Genomic DNA, 12,500 nt, shown 5'->3' on the forward strand with positions numbered 1-12,500 from the left:
ATAGTTTAGCTAAAGCGAGTCTCAATGACCTCATTTTAGGCAAGTTCGCACGGGCCCCGCAGGGTTTCGCAACTCGACTTACCCTACGTCGCGAGACATGCATATGATAATTATGTGCGCATATTATAATAGGTGCGATCATACCAGCACTAATGCACCGGATCCCATCAGAACTCCGCAGTTAAGCGTGCTTGGGCGAGAGTAGTACTAGGATGGGTGACCTCCTGGGAAGTCCTCGTGTTCCACCTCTTTTTTTTTTTTTTTTTTTTTTCCGTCGTGCTTACCCTCGTTCTTTAAACGGCGCTATCTTGCACAGTTTTGTTAAAGCGAGTCTCAATGACCTGATTTTAGGCAAGCTCGCACGGGCCCCGCAGGGATTTGCAACTCGACTTACCCTACATCGCGAGACATGCATATGATAATTATGTGCGCATATTTTAATAGGTGCGATCATACCAGCACTAATTCACCGGATCCCATCAGAACTCCGCAGTTAAGCGTGCTTGGGCGAGAGTAGTACTAGGATGGGTGACCTCCTGGGAAGTCCTCGTGTTGCACCTCTTTTTATTTTTTTTTTTTTATTTTTTATTTTTTTTTTTATTTTTTTACGTCGTGCTTACCCTCGTTCTTTAAACGGCGCTATCTTGAATAGTTTAGCTAAAGCGAGTCTCAATGACCTCATTTTAGGCAAGTTCGCACGGGCCCCGCAGGGATTCGCAGCTCGACTTACCCTACGTCGCGAGACATGCATATGATAATTATGTGCGCATATTTTAATAGGTGCGATCATACCAGCACTAATGCACCGGATCCCATCAGAACTCCGCAGTTAAGCGTGCTTGGGCGAGAGTAGTACCAGGATGGGTGACCTCCTGGGAAGTCCTCGTGTTGCACCTATTTTTTTTTTTTTTTTTTTTTTTTTTTTTACGTCGTGCCTACCCTCGCTCTTTAAACAGCGCTATCTTGAATAGTTTAGCTAAAGCGAGTCTCAATGACCTCATTTTAGGCAAGTTCGCACGGGCCCCGCAGGGTTTCGCAACTCGACTTACCCTACGTCGCGAGACATGCATATGATAATTATGTGCGCATATTTTAATAGGTGCGATCATACCAGCACTAATGCACTGGATCCCATCAGAACTCCGCAGTTAAGCGTGCTTGGGCGAGAGTAGTACCAGGATGGGTGACCTCCTGGGAAGTCCTCGTGTTGCACCTCTTTTTTTTTTTTTTTTTTTTTTTTTTTTTTTTTTTTTACGTCGTGCCTACCCTCGTTCTTTAAACAGCGCTATCTTGAATAGTTTAGCTAAAGCGAGTCTCAATGACCTCATTTTAGGCAAGTTCGCACGGGCCCCGCAGGGTTTCGCAACTCGACTTACCCTACGTCGCGAGACATGCATATGATAATTATGTGCGCATATTATAATAGGTGCGATCATACCAGCACTAATGCACCGGATCCCATCAGAACTCCGCAGTTAAGCGTGCTTGGGCGAGAGTAGTACTAGGATGGGTGACCTCCTGGGAAGTCCTCGTGTTGCACCTCTTTTTTTCTTTTTTTTTTTTTTTTTTTTTTTTTTTTTTTTTTTTTTTTTTTTTTTTTTTACGTCGTGCTTACCCTCGTTCTTTAAACGGCGCTATCTTGAATAGTTTAGCTAAAGCGAGTCTCAATGACCTCATTTTAGGCAAGTTCGCACGGGCCCCGCAGGGATTCGCAGCTCGACTTACCCTACGTCGCGAGACATGCATATGATAATTATGTGCGCATATTTTAATAGGTGCGATCATACCAGCACTAATGCACCGGATCCCATCAGAACTCCGCAGTTAAGCGTGCTTGGGCAAGAGTAGTACCAGGATGGGTGACCTCCTGGGAAGTCCTCGTGTTGCACCTATTTTTTTTTTTTTTTTTTTTTTTTACGTCGTGCTTACCCTCGTTCTTTAAACGGCGCTATCTTGCACAGTTTAGTTAAAGCGAGTCTCAATGACCTGATTTAGGCAAGCTCGCACGGGCCCCGCAGGGATTTGCAACTCGACTTACCCTACGTCGCGAGACATGCATATGATAATTATGTGCGCATATTTTAATAGGTGCGATCATACCAGCACTAATGCACCGGATCCCATCAGAACTCCGTAGTTAAGCGTGCTTGGGCGAGAGTAGTATGTGTTGCACCCCTTTTTTTTTTTTTTTTTTTTTTTTTTACGTCGTGCTTACCCTCGTTCTTTAAACGGCGCTATCTTGAAAAGTTTAGCTAAAGCGAGTCTCAATGACCTCATTTTAGGCAAGCTCGCACGGGCCCCGCAGGGATTCGCAGCTCGACTTACCCTACGTCGCAAGACATGCATATGATAATTATGTGCGCATATTATAATAGGTGCGATCATACCAGCACTAATGCACCGGATCCCATCAGAACTCCGCAGTTAAGCGTGCTTGGGCGAGAGTAGTACTAGGATGGGTGACCTCCTGGGAAGTCCTCGTGTTGCACCTCTTTTTTTTTTTTTTTTTTTTTTACGTCGTGCCTACCCTCGTTCTTTAAACAGCGCTATCTTGAATAGTTTAGCTAAAGCGAGTCTCAATGACCTCATTTTAGGCAAGTTCGCACGGGCCCCGCAGGGTTTCGCAACTCGACTTACCCTACGTCGCGAGACATGCATATGATAATTATGTGCGCATATTATAATAGGTGCGATCATACCAGCACTAATGCACCGGATCCCATCAGAACTCCGCAGTTAAGCGTGCTTGGGCGAGAGTAGTACTAGGATGGGTGACCTCCTGGGAAGTCCTCGTGTTCCACCTCTTTTTTTTTTTTTTTTTTTTTCCGTCGTGCTTACCCTCGTTCTTTAAACGGCGCTATCTTGCACAGTTTTGTTAAAGCGAGTCTCAATGACCTGATTTTAGGCAAGCTCGCACGGGCCCCGCAGGGATTTGCAACTCGACTTACCCTACGTCGCGAGACATGCATATGATAATTATGTGCGCATATTTTAATAGGTGCGATCATACCAGCACTAATTCACCGGATCCCATCAGAACTCCGCAGTTAAGCGTGCTTGGGCGAGAGTAGTACTAGGATGGGTGACCTCCTGGGAAGTCCTCGTGTTGCACCCCTTTTTATTTTTTTTTTTTTATTTTTTATTTTTTTTTTATTTTTTTACGTCGTGCTTACCCTCGTTCTTTAAACGGCGCTATCTTGAATAGTTTAGCTAAAGCGAGTCTCAATGACCTCATTTTAGGCAAGTTCGCACGGGCCCCGCAGGGATTCGCAGCTCGACTTACCCTACGTCGCGAGACATGCATATGATAATTATGTGCGCATATTTTAATAGGTGCGATCATACCAGCACTAATGCACCGGATCCCATCAGAACTCCGCAGTTAAGCGTGCTTGGGCGAGAGTAGTACCAGGATGGGTGACCTCCTGGGAAGTCCTCGTGTTGCACCTATTTTTTTTTTTTTTTTTTTTTTTTTTTTTTTTTACGTCTTGCTTACCCTCGTTCTTTAAACGGCGCTATCTTGCACAGTTTAGTTAAAGCGAGTCTCAATGACCTCATTTAGGCAAGCTCGCACGGGCCCTGCAGGGATTTGCAACTCGACTTACCCTACGTCGCGAGACATGCATATGATAATTATGTGCGCATATTTTAATAGGTGCGATCATACCAACACTAATTCACCGGATCCCATCAGAACTCCGCAGTTAAGCGTGCTTGGGCGAGAGTAGTACTAGGATGGGTGACCTCCTGGGAAGTCCTCGTGTTGCACCTCTTTTTTTTTTACGTCGTGCTTACCCTCGTTCTTTAAACGGCGCTATCTTGCACAGTTTAGTTAAAGCGAGTCTCAATGACCTGATTTTAGGCAAGCTCCCACGGGCCCCGCAGGGATTTGCAACTCGACTTACCCTACGTCGCGAGACATGCATATGATAATTATGTGCGCATATTTTAATAGGTGCGATCATACCAGCACTAATTCACCGGATCCCATCAGAACTCCGCAGTTAAGCGTGCTTGGGCGAGGGTAGTACTAGGATGGGTGACCTCCTGGGAAGTCCTCGTGTTGCACCTCTTTTTTTTTTTTTTTTTACGTCGTGCCTACCCTCGTTCTTTAAACGGCGCTATCTTGAATAGTTTAGCTAAAGCGAGTCTCAATGACCTCATTTTAGGCAAGTTCGCACGGGCCCCGCAGGGTTTCGCAACTCGACTTACCCTACGTCGCGAGACATGCATATGATAATTATGTGCGCATATTATAATAGGTGCGATCATACCAGCACTAATGCACCGGATCCCATCAGAACTCCGCAGTTAAGCGTGCTTGGGCGAGAGTAGTACTAGGATGGGTGACCTCCTGGGAAGTCCTCGTGTTGCACCTCTTTTTTTTTTTTTTTTTTTTTACGTCGTGCTTACCCTCGTTCTTTAAACGGCGCTATCTTGAATAGTTTAGCTAAAGCGAGTCTCAATGACCTCATTTTAGGCAAGTTCGCACGGGCCCCGCAGGGATTCGCAGCTCGACTTACCCTACGTCGCGAGACATGCATATGATAATTATGTGCGCATATTTTAATAGGTGCGATCATACCAGCACTAATGCACCGGATCCCATCAGAACTCCGCAGTTAAGCGTGCTTGGGCAAGAGTAGTACCAGGATGGGTGACCTCCTGGGAAGTCCTCGTGTTGCACCTATTTTTTTTTTTTTTTTTTTTTTTTACGTCGTGCTTACCCTCGTTCTTTAAACGGCGCTATCTTGCACAGTTTAGTTAAAGCGAGTCTCAATGACCTGATTTAGGCAAGCTCGCACGGGCCCCGCAGGGATTTGCAACTCGACTTACCCTACGTCGCGAGACATGCATATGATAATTATGTGCGCATATTTTAATAGGTGCGATCATAGCAACACTAATTCACCGGATCCCATCAGAACTCCGCAGTTAAGCGTGCTTGGGCGAGAGTAGTACTACGATGGGTGACCTCCTGGGAAGTCCTCGTGTTGCACCTCTTTTTTTTTTTTTTTTTTTTTTTTTTTTTTTTTTTTTTTTTTTTTTTTTTTTTTTTTTTTTACGTCGTGCCTACCCTCGTTCTTTAAACGGCGCTATCTTGAATAGTTTAGCTAAAGCGAGTCTCAATGACCTGATTTTAGGCAAGCTCGCACGGGCCCCGCAGGGATTCGCAGCTCGACTTACCCTACGTCGCGAGACATGCATATGATAATTATGTGCGCATATTATAATAGGTGCGATCATACCAGCACTAATGCACCGGATCCCATCAGAACTCCGCAGTTAAGCGTGCTTGGGCGAGAGTAGTACTAGGATGGGTGACCTCCTGGGAAGTCCTCGTGTTGCACCTCTTTTTTTTTTTTTTTTACGTCGTGCCTACCCTCGTTCTTTAAACGGCACTATCTTGAATAGTTTAGCTAAAGCGAGTCTCAATGACCTCATTTTAGGCAAGCTCGCACGGGCCCCGCAGGGATTCGCAGCTCGACTTACCCTACGTCGCAAGACATGCATATGATAATTATGTGCGCATATTTTAATAGGTGCGATTATACCAGCACTAATGCACCGGATCCCATCAGAACTCCGCAGTTAAGCGTGCTTGGGCGAGAGTAGTACAAGGATGGGTGACCTCCTGGGAAGTCCTCGTGTTGCACCTCTTTTTTTTTTTTTTTTTTTTTTTTTTTTTTTTTTTTTTTTTTTTTTTTTTTTTTTTTTTTTTTTTTTTTTACGTCGTGCTTACCCTCGTTCTTTAAACGGCGCTATCTTGCACAGTTTTGTTAAAGCGAGTCTCAATGACCTGATTTTAGGCAAGCTCGCACGGGCCCCGCAGGGATTTGCAACTCGACTTACCCTACGTCGCGAGACATGCATATGATAATTATGTGCGCATATTTTAATAGGTGCGATCATACCAGCACTAATTCACCGGATCCCATCAGAACTCCGCAGTTAAGCGTGCTTGGGCGAGAGTAGTACTAGGATGGGTGACCTCCTGGGAAGTCCTCGTGTTGCACCTCTTTTTTTTTTTTTTTTTTTTTTTTTTTTTTTTTTTTTTTTACGTCGTGCCTACCCTCGTTCTTTAAACGGCGCTATCTTGAATAGTTTAGCTAAAGCGAGTCTCAATGACCTCATTTTAGGCAAGTTCGCACGGGCCCCGCAGGGTTTCGCAACTCGACTTACCCTACGTCGCGAGACATGCATATGATAATTATGTGCGCATATTATAATAGGTGCGATCATACCAGCACTAATGCACCGGATCCCATCAGAACTCCGCAGTTAAGCGTGCTTGGGCGAGAGTAGTACTAGGATGGGTGACCTCCTGGGAAGTCCTCGTGTTGCACCTCTTTTTTTTTTTTTTTTTTTTTTTTACGTCGTGCTTACCCTCGTTCTTTAAACGGCGCTATCTTGAATAGTTTAGCTAAAGCGAGTCTCAATGACCTGATTTTAGGCAAGCTCCCACAGGCCCCGCAGGGATTCGCAGCTCGACTTACCCTACGTCGCAAGAGACGCATATGATAATTATGTGCGCATATTATAATAGGTGCGATCATACCAGCACTAATGCACCGGATCCCATCAGAACTCCGCAGTTAAGCGTGCTTGGGCGAGAGTAGTACTAGGATGGGTGACCTCCTGGGAAGTCCTCGTGTTGCACCTCTTTTTTTTTTTTCTTTTTTTTTTTTTTTTTTTTTTTTTTTTACGTCGTGCTTACCCTCGTTCTTTAAACGGCGCTATCTTGAATAGTTTAGCTAAAGCGAGTCTCAATGACCTCATTTTAGGCAAGCTCGCACGGGCCCCGCAGGGATTCGCAGCTCGACTTACCCTACGTCGCAAGACATGCATATGATAATTATGTGCGCATATTATAATAGGTGTGATCATACCAGCACTAATGCACCGGATCCCATCAGAACTCCGCAGTTAAGCGTGCTTGGGCGGGAGTAGTACTAGGATGGGTGACCTCCTGGGAAGTCCTCGTGTTGCACCTCTTTTTTTTTTTTTTTTTTTTTTTACGTCGTGCTTACCCTCGTTCTTTAAACGGCGCTATCTTGCACAGTTTAGTTAAAGCGAGTCTCAATGACCTGATTTAGGCAAGCTCGCACGGGCCCCGCAGGGATTTGCAACTCGACTTACCCTACGTCGCGAGACATGCATATGATAATTATGTGCGCATATTTTAATAGGTGCGATCATAGCAACACTAATTCACCGGATCCCATCAGAACTCCGCAGTTAAGCGTGCTTGGGCGAGAGTAGTACTACGATGGGTGACCTCCTGGGAAGTCCTCGTGTTGCACCTCTTTTTTTTTTTTTTTTTTTTTTTTTTTTTTTTTTTTTTTTTTTTTTTTTTTTTTTACGTCGTGCCTACCCTCGTTCTTTAAACGGCGCTATCTTGAATAGTTTAGCTAAAGCGAGTCTCAATGACCTGATTTTAGGCAAGCTCGCACGGGCCCCGCAGGGATTCGCAGCTCGACTTACCCTACGTCGCGAGACATGCATATGATAATTATGTGCGCATATTATAATAGGTGCGATCATACCAGCACTAATGCACCGGATCCCATCAGAACTCCGCAGTTAAGCGTGCTTGGGCGAGAGTAGTACTAGGATGGGTGACCTCCTGGGAAGTCCTCGTGTTGCACCTCTTTTTTTTTTTTTTTTTACGTCGTGCCTACCCTCGTTCTTTAAACGGCACTATCTTGAATAGTTTAGCTAAAGCGAGTCTCAATGACCTCATTTTAGGCAAGCTCGCACGGGCCCCGCAGGGATTCGCAGCTCGACTTACCCTACGTCGCAAGACATGCATATGATAATTATGTGCGCATATTTTAATAGGTGCGATTATACCAGCACTAATGCACCGGATCCCATCAGAACTCCGCAGTTAAGCGTGCTTGGGCGAGAGTAGTACAAGGATGGGTGACCTCCTGGGAAGTCCTCGTGTTGCACCTCTTTTTTTTTTTTTTTTTTTTTTTTTTTTTTTTTTACGTCGTGCTTACCCTCGTTCTTTAAACGGCGCTATCTTGCACAGTTTTGTTAAAGCGAGTCTCAATGACCTGATTTTAGGCAAGCTCGCACGGGCCCCGCAGGGATTTGCAACTCGACTTACCCTACGTCGCGAGACATGCATATGATAATTATGTGCGCATATTTTAATAGGTGCGATCATACCAGCACTAATGCACCGGATCCCATCAGAACTCCGTAGTTAAGCGTGCTTGGGCGAGAGTAGTATGTGTTGCACCTCTTTTTTTTTTTTTTTTTTTTTTTTTTTTTTTTTTTTTTTTTTTTTTTTTTTTTTTTTACGTCGTGCCTACCCTCGTTCTTTAAACGGCGCTATCTTGAATAGTTTAGCTAAAGCGAGTCTCAATGACCTGATTTTAGGCAAGCTCGCACGGGCCCCGCAGGGATTCGCAGCTCGACTTACCCTACGTCGCGAGACATGCATATGATAATTATGTGCGCATATTATAATAGGTGCGATCATACCAGCACTAATGCACCGGATCCCATCAGAACTCCGCAGTTAAGCGTGCTTGGGCGAGAGTAGTACTAGGATGGGTGACCTCCTGGGAAGTCCTCGTGTTGCACCTCTTTTTTTTTTTTTTTTTACGTCGTGCCTACCCTCGTTCTTTAAACGGCACTATCTTGAATAGTTTAGCTAAAGCGAGTCTCAATGACCTCATTTTAGGCAAGCTCGCACGGGCCCCGCAGGGATTCGCAGCTCGACTTACCCTACGTCGCAAGACATGCATATGATAATTATGTGCGCATATTTTAATAGGTGCGATTATACCAGCACTAATGCACCGGATCCCATCAGAACTCCGCAGTTAAGCGTGCTTGGGCGAGAGTAGTACAAGGATGGGTGACCTCCTGGGAAGTCCTCGTGTTGCACCTCTTTTTTTTTTTTTTTTTTTTTTTTTTTTTTTTTTTTACGTCGTGCTTACCCTCGTTCTTTAAACGGCGCTATCTTGCACAGTTTTGTTAAAGCGAGTCTCAATGACCTGATTTTAGGCAAGCTCGCACGGGCCCCGCAGGGATTTGCAACTCGACTTACCCTACGTCGCGAGACATGCATATGATAATTATGTGCGCATATTTTAATAGGTGCGATCATACCAGCACTAATTCACCGGATCCCATCAGAACTCCGCAGTTAAGCGTGCTTGGGCGAGAGTAGTACTAGGATGGGTGACCTCCTGGGAAGTCCTCGTGTTGCACCTCTTTTTTTTTTTTTTTTTTTTTTTTTTTTTTTTTTTTTTTTTTACGTCGTGCCTACCCTCGTTCTTTAAACGGCGCTATCTTGAATAGTTTAGCTAAAGCGAGTCTCAATGACCTCATTTTAGGCAAGTTCGCACGGGCCCCGCAGGGTTTCGCAACTCGACTTACCCTACGTCGCGAGACATGCATATGATAATTATGTGCGCATATTATAATAGGTGCGATCATACCAGCACTAATGCACCGGATCCCATCAGAACTCCGCAGTTAAGCGTGCTTGGGCGAGAGTAGTACTAGGATGGGTGACCTCCTGGGAAGTCCTCGTGTTGCACCTCTTTTTTTTTTTTTTTTTTTTTTTTACGTCGTGCTTACCCTCGTTCTTTAAACGGCGCTATCTTGAATAGTTTAGCTAAAGCGAGTCTCAATGACCTGATTTTAGGCAAGCTCCCACAGGCCCCGCAGGGATTCGCAGCTCGACTTACCCTACGTCGCAAGACACGCATATGATAATTATGTGCGCATATTATAATAGGTGCGATCATACCAGCACTAATGCACCGGATCCCATCAGAACTCCGCAGTTAAGCGTGCTTGGGCGAGAGTAGTACTAGGATGGGTGACCTCCTGGGAAGTCCTCGTGTTGCACCTCTTTTTTTTTTTTCTTTTTTTTTTTTTTTTTTTTTTTTTTTTTTTACGTCGTGCTTACCCTCGTTCTTTAAACGGCGCTATCTTGAAAAGTTTAGCTAAAGCGAGTCTCAATGACCTCATTTTAGGCAAGCTCGCACGGGCCCCGCAGGGATTCGCAGCTCGACTTACCCTACGTCGCAAGACATGCATATGATAATTATGTGCGCATATTATAATAGGTGCGATCATACCAGCACTAATGCACCGGATCCCATCAGAACTCCGCAGTTAAGCGTGCTTGGGCGAGAGTAGTACTAGGATGGGTGACCTCCTGGGAAGTCCTCGTGTTGCACCTCTTTTTTTTTTTTTTTTTTTTTTTTTTTTTTTTTTTTTTTTTTTTTTTTTTTTTTTTTTTACGTCGTGCCTACCCTCGTTCTTTAAACAGCGCTATCTTGAATAGTTTAGCTAAAGCGAGTCTCAATGACCTCATTTTAGGCAAGTTCGCACGGGCCCCGCAGGGATTCGCAGCTCGACTTACCCTACGTCGCAAGACATGCATATGATAATTATGTGCGCATATTATAATAGGTGTGATCATACCAGCACTAATGCACCGGATCCCATCAGAACTCCGCAGTTAAGCGTGCTTGGGCGGGAGTAGTACTAGGATGGGTGACCTCCTGGGAAGTCCTCGTGTTGCACCTCTTTTTTTTTTTTTTTTTTTTTTTACGTCGTGCTTACCCTCGTTCTTTAAACGGCGCTATCTTGCACAGTTTAGTTAAAGCGAGTCTCAATGACCTGATTTAGGCAAGCTCGCACGGGCCCCGCAGGGATTTGCAACTCGACTTACCCTACGTCGCGAGACATGCATATGATAATTATGTGCGCATATTTTAATAGGTGCGATCATAGCAACACTAATTCACCGGATCCCATCAGAACTCCGCAGTTAAGCGTGCTTGGGCGAGAGTAGTACTACGATGGGTGACCTCCTGGGAAGTCCTCGTGTTGCACCTCTTTTTTTTTTTTTTTTTTTTTTTTTTTTTTTTTTTTTTTTTTTTTTTTTTTTTTTTTTTTTTTTTTTACGTCGTGCCTACCCTCGTTCTTTAAACGGCGCTATCTTGAATAGTTTAGCTAAAGCGAGTCTCAATGACCTGATTTTAGGCAAGCTCGCACGGGCCCCGCAGGGATTCGCAGCTCGACTTACCCTACGTCGCGAGACATGCATATGATAATTATGTGCGCATATTATAATAGGTGCGATCATACCAGCACTAATGCACCGGATCCCATCAGAACTCCGCAGTTAAGCGTGCTTGGGCGAGAGTAGTACTAGGATGGGTGACCTCCTGGGAAGTCCTCGTGTTGCACCTCTTTTTTTTTTTTTTTTTACGTCGTGCCTACCCTCGTTCTTTAAACGGCACTATCTTGAATAGTTTAGCTAAAGCGAGTCTCAATGACCTCATTTTAGGCAAGCTCGCACGGGCCCCGCAGGGATTCGCAGCTCGACTTACCCTACGTCGCAAGACATGCATATGATAATTATGTGCGCATATTTTAATAGGTGCGATTATACCAGCACTAATGCACCGGATCCCATCAGAACTCCGCAGTTAAGCGTGCTTGGGCGAGAGTAGTACAAGGATGGGTGACCTCCTGGGAAGTCCTCGTGTTGCACCTCTTTTTTTTTTTTTTTTTTTTTTTTTTTTTTTTTTTTTTTACGTCGTGCTTACCCTCGTTCTTTAAACGGCGCTATCTTGCACAGTTTTGTTAAAGCGAGTCTCAATGACCTGATTTTAGGCAAGCTCGCACGGGCCCCGCAGGGATTTGCAACTCGACTTACCCTACGTCGCGAGACATGCATATGATAATTATGTGCGCATATTTTAATAGGTGCGATCATACCAGCACTAATTCACCGGATCCCATCAGAACTCCGCAGTTAAGCGTGCTTGGGCGAGAGTAGTACTAGGATGGGTGACCTCCTGGGAAGTCCTCGTGTTGCACCTCTTTTTTTTTTTTTTTTTTTTTTTTTTTTTTTTTTTTACGTCGTGCCTACCCTCGTTCTTTAAACGGCGCTATCTTGAATAGTTTAGCTAAAGCGAGTCTCAATGACCTCATTTTAGGCAAGTTCGCACGGGCCCCGCAGGGTTTCGCAACTCGACTTACCCTACGTCGCGAGACATGCATATGATAATTATGTGCGCATATTATAATAGGTGCGATCATACCAGCACTAATGCACCGGATCCCATCAGAACTCCGCAGTTAAGCGTGCTTGGGCGAGAGTAGTACTAGGATGGGTGACCTCCTGGGAAGTCCTCGTGTTGCACCTCTTTTTTTTTTTTTTTTTTTTTTTTACGTCGTGCTTACCCTCGTTCTTTAAACGGCGCTATCTTGAATAGTTTAGCTAAAGCGAGTCTCAATGACCTGATTTTAGGCAAGCTCCCACAGGCCCCGCAGGGATTCGCAGCTCGACTTACCCTACGTCGCAAGACACGCATATGATAATTATGTGCGCATATTATAATAGGTGCGATCATACCAGCACTAATGCACCGGATCCCATCAGAACTCCGCAGTTAAGCGTGCTTGGGCGAGAGTAGTACTAGGATGGGTGACCTCCTGGGAAGTCCTCGTGT

At 45.0% G+C, this 12,500-nt stretch overlaps 37 non-coding genes across 37 annotated transcripts in view; all 37 read left to right on the forward strand.

Moving 5' to 3' along the window:
* The first annotated feature begins 130 nt into the window (after positions 1-130).
* Positions 131-249, forward strand: LOC148558699 (5S ribosomal RNA). The gene has a single exon (XR_015890620.1). It is a non-coding gene; the product is annotated as a 5S ribosomal RNA (ribosomal RNA).
* Positions 250-442: 193 nt separating this feature from the next.
* Positions 443-561, forward strand: LOC148558700 (5S ribosomal RNA). The gene has a single exon (XR_015889057.1). It is a non-coding gene; the product is annotated as a 5S ribosomal RNA (ribosomal RNA).
* Positions 562-778: 217 nt separating this feature from the next.
* LOC148558701 (5S ribosomal RNA) lies at positions 779-897 on the forward strand. The gene has a single exon (XR_015888854.1). It is a non-coding gene; the product is annotated as a 5S ribosomal RNA (ribosomal RNA).
* A 200-nt stretch (positions 898-1,097) lies between these two features.
* On the forward strand, positions 1,098-1,216 carry LOC148558702 (5S ribosomal RNA). The gene has a single exon (XR_015889720.1). It is a non-coding gene; the product is annotated as a 5S ribosomal RNA (ribosomal RNA).
* Positions 1,217-1,424: 208 nt separating this feature from the next.
* LOC148558703 (5S ribosomal RNA) lies at positions 1,425-1,543 on the forward strand. The gene has a single exon (XR_015886264.1). It is a non-coding gene; the product is annotated as a 5S ribosomal RNA (ribosomal RNA).
* Positions 1,544-1,773: 230 nt separating this feature from the next.
* On the forward strand, positions 1,774-1,892 carry LOC148558704 (5S ribosomal RNA). Its single transcript, XR_015890374.1, has one exon. It is a non-coding gene; the product is annotated as a 5S ribosomal RNA (ribosomal RNA).
* A 481-nt stretch (positions 1,893-2,373) lies between these two features.
* LOC148558705 (5S ribosomal RNA) lies at positions 2,374-2,492 on the forward strand. Its single transcript, XR_015886265.1, has one exon. It is a non-coding gene; the product is annotated as a 5S ribosomal RNA (ribosomal RNA).
* A 193-nt stretch (positions 2,493-2,685) lies between these two features.
* Positions 2,686-2,804, forward strand: LOC148558706 (5S ribosomal RNA). Its single transcript, XR_015890621.1, has one exon. It is a non-coding gene; the product is annotated as a 5S ribosomal RNA (ribosomal RNA).
* A 192-nt stretch (positions 2,805-2,996) lies between these two features.
* LOC148558707 (5S ribosomal RNA) lies at positions 2,997-3,115 on the forward strand. Its single transcript, XR_015890164.1, has one exon. It is a non-coding gene; the product is annotated as a 5S ribosomal RNA (ribosomal RNA).
* A 216-nt stretch (positions 3,116-3,331) lies between these two features.
* On the forward strand, positions 3,332-3,450 carry LOC148558708 (5S ribosomal RNA). The gene has a single exon (XR_015888855.1). It is a non-coding gene; the product is annotated as a 5S ribosomal RNA (ribosomal RNA).
* Positions 3,451-3,653: 203 nt separating this feature from the next.
* On the forward strand, positions 3,654-3,772 carry LOC148558709 (5S ribosomal RNA). Its single transcript, XR_015890447.1, has one exon. It is a non-coding gene; the product is annotated as a 5S ribosomal RNA (ribosomal RNA).
* Positions 3,773-3,953: 181 nt separating this feature from the next.
* Positions 3,954-4,072, forward strand: LOC148558710 (5S ribosomal RNA). Its single transcript, XR_015888661.1, has one exon. It is a non-coding gene; the product is annotated as a 5S ribosomal RNA (ribosomal RNA).
* Positions 4,073-4,260: 188 nt separating this feature from the next.
* On the forward strand, positions 4,261-4,379 carry LOC148558711 (5S ribosomal RNA). Its single transcript, XR_015886267.1, has one exon. It is a non-coding gene; the product is annotated as a 5S ribosomal RNA (ribosomal RNA).
* A 192-nt stretch (positions 4,380-4,571) lies between these two features.
* On the forward strand, positions 4,572-4,690 carry LOC148558712 (5S ribosomal RNA). The gene has a single exon (XR_015890375.1). It is a non-coding gene; the product is annotated as a 5S ribosomal RNA (ribosomal RNA).
* Positions 4,691-4,884: 194 nt separating this feature from the next.
* Positions 4,885-5,003, forward strand: LOC148558713 (5S ribosomal RNA). Its single transcript, XR_015891491.1, has one exon. It is a non-coding gene; the product is annotated as a 5S ribosomal RNA (ribosomal RNA).
* A 232-nt stretch (positions 5,004-5,235) lies between these two features.
* LOC148558714 (5S ribosomal RNA) lies at positions 5,236-5,354 on the forward strand. The gene has a single exon (XR_015886268.1). It is a non-coding gene; the product is annotated as a 5S ribosomal RNA (ribosomal RNA).
* Positions 5,355-5,541: 187 nt separating this feature from the next.
* Positions 5,542-5,660, forward strand: LOC148558715 (5S ribosomal RNA). Its single transcript, XR_015890326.1, has one exon. It is a non-coding gene; the product is annotated as a 5S ribosomal RNA (ribosomal RNA).
* Positions 5,661-5,901: 241 nt separating this feature from the next.
* On the forward strand, positions 5,902-6,020 carry LOC148558716 (5S ribosomal RNA). Its single transcript, XR_015889058.1, has one exon. It is a non-coding gene; the product is annotated as a 5S ribosomal RNA (ribosomal RNA).
* A 211-nt stretch (positions 6,021-6,231) lies between these two features.
* LOC148558717 (5S ribosomal RNA) lies at positions 6,232-6,350 on the forward strand. The gene has a single exon (XR_015886269.1). It is a non-coding gene; the product is annotated as a 5S ribosomal RNA (ribosomal RNA).
* A 195-nt stretch (positions 6,351-6,545) lies between these two features.
* On the forward strand, positions 6,546-6,664 carry LOC148558718 (5S ribosomal RNA). The gene has a single exon (XR_015886270.1). It is a non-coding gene; the product is annotated as a 5S ribosomal RNA (ribosomal RNA).
* A 212-nt stretch (positions 6,665-6,876) lies between these two features.
* On the forward strand, positions 6,877-6,995 carry LOC148558719 (5S ribosomal RNA). Its single transcript, XR_015888738.1, has one exon. It is a non-coding gene; the product is annotated as a 5S ribosomal RNA (ribosomal RNA).
* A 193-nt stretch (positions 6,996-7,188) lies between these two features.
* LOC148558720 (5S ribosomal RNA) lies at positions 7,189-7,307 on the forward strand. Its single transcript, XR_015891492.1, has one exon. It is a non-coding gene; the product is annotated as a 5S ribosomal RNA (ribosomal RNA).
* A 226-nt stretch (positions 7,308-7,533) lies between these two features.
* Positions 7,534-7,652, forward strand: LOC148558721 (5S ribosomal RNA). The gene has a single exon (XR_015886271.1). It is a non-coding gene; the product is annotated as a 5S ribosomal RNA (ribosomal RNA).
* Positions 7,653-7,840: 188 nt separating this feature from the next.
* Positions 7,841-7,959, forward strand: LOC148558722 (5S ribosomal RNA). Its single transcript, XR_015890327.1, has one exon. It is a non-coding gene; the product is annotated as a 5S ribosomal RNA (ribosomal RNA).
* A 523-nt stretch (positions 7,960-8,482) lies between these two features.
* LOC148558723 (5S ribosomal RNA) lies at positions 8,483-8,601 on the forward strand. Its single transcript, XR_015886272.1, has one exon. It is a non-coding gene; the product is annotated as a 5S ribosomal RNA (ribosomal RNA).
* Positions 8,602-8,789: 188 nt separating this feature from the next.
* On the forward strand, positions 8,790-8,908 carry LOC148558724 (5S ribosomal RNA). Its single transcript, XR_015890329.1, has one exon. It is a non-coding gene; the product is annotated as a 5S ribosomal RNA (ribosomal RNA).
* Positions 8,909-9,115: 207 nt separating this feature from the next.
* On the forward strand, positions 9,116-9,234 carry LOC148558725 (5S ribosomal RNA). Its single transcript, XR_015889059.1, has one exon. It is a non-coding gene; the product is annotated as a 5S ribosomal RNA (ribosomal RNA).
* Positions 9,235-9,447: 213 nt separating this feature from the next.
* LOC148558726 (5S ribosomal RNA) lies at positions 9,448-9,566 on the forward strand. Its single transcript, XR_015886273.1, has one exon. It is a non-coding gene; the product is annotated as a 5S ribosomal RNA (ribosomal RNA).
* A 195-nt stretch (positions 9,567-9,761) lies between these two features.
* LOC148558727 (5S ribosomal RNA) lies at positions 9,762-9,880 on the forward strand. The gene has a single exon (XR_015886274.1). It is a non-coding gene; the product is annotated as a 5S ribosomal RNA (ribosomal RNA).
* A 215-nt stretch (positions 9,881-10,095) lies between these two features.
* LOC148558728 (5S ribosomal RNA) lies at positions 10,096-10,214 on the forward strand. Its single transcript, XR_015886275.1, has one exon. It is a non-coding gene; the product is annotated as a 5S ribosomal RNA (ribosomal RNA).
* Positions 10,215-10,444: 230 nt separating this feature from the next.
* LOC148558729 (5S ribosomal RNA) lies at positions 10,445-10,563 on the forward strand. The gene has a single exon (XR_015888739.1). It is a non-coding gene; the product is annotated as a 5S ribosomal RNA (ribosomal RNA).
* Positions 10,564-10,756: 193 nt separating this feature from the next.
* On the forward strand, positions 10,757-10,875 carry LOC148558730 (5S ribosomal RNA). The gene has a single exon (XR_015891493.1). It is a non-coding gene; the product is annotated as a 5S ribosomal RNA (ribosomal RNA).
* Positions 10,876-11,113: 238 nt separating this feature from the next.
* LOC148558731 (5S ribosomal RNA) lies at positions 11,114-11,232 on the forward strand. Its single transcript, XR_015886276.1, has one exon. It is a non-coding gene; the product is annotated as a 5S ribosomal RNA (ribosomal RNA).
* Positions 11,233-11,420: 188 nt separating this feature from the next.
* On the forward strand, positions 11,421-11,539 carry LOC148558732 (5S ribosomal RNA). Its single transcript, XR_015890330.1, has one exon. It is a non-coding gene; the product is annotated as a 5S ribosomal RNA (ribosomal RNA).
* A 210-nt stretch (positions 11,540-11,749) lies between these two features.
* On the forward strand, positions 11,750-11,868 carry LOC148558733 (5S ribosomal RNA). Its single transcript, XR_015889060.1, has one exon. It is a non-coding gene; the product is annotated as a 5S ribosomal RNA (ribosomal RNA).
* Positions 11,869-12,075: 207 nt separating this feature from the next.
* On the forward strand, positions 12,076-12,194 carry LOC148558734 (5S ribosomal RNA). The gene has a single exon (XR_015886278.1). It is a non-coding gene; the product is annotated as a 5S ribosomal RNA (ribosomal RNA).
* Positions 12,195-12,389: 195 nt separating this feature from the next.
* Positions 12,390-12,500, forward strand: part of LOC148558735 (5S ribosomal RNA) — a 119-nt gene continuing 8 nt past the window's right edge. The window contains exon 1 of the ribosomal RNA XR_015886279.1: positions 12,390-12,500. This exon is cut by the window's right edge and continues 8 nt beyond it. This is a non-coding gene — a ribosomal RNA (5S ribosomal RNA).

The sequence above is a fragment of the Arachis ipaensis genome, chromosome B6, assembly GCF_059453495.1.
Source record: "Arachis ipaensis isolate K30076 ecotype BB chromosome B6, ASM5945349v1, whole genome shotgun sequence".
Classification (NCBI taxonomy): Eukaryota; Viridiplantae; Streptophyta; class Magnoliopsida; order Fabales; family Fabaceae; genus Arachis; species Arachis ipaensis.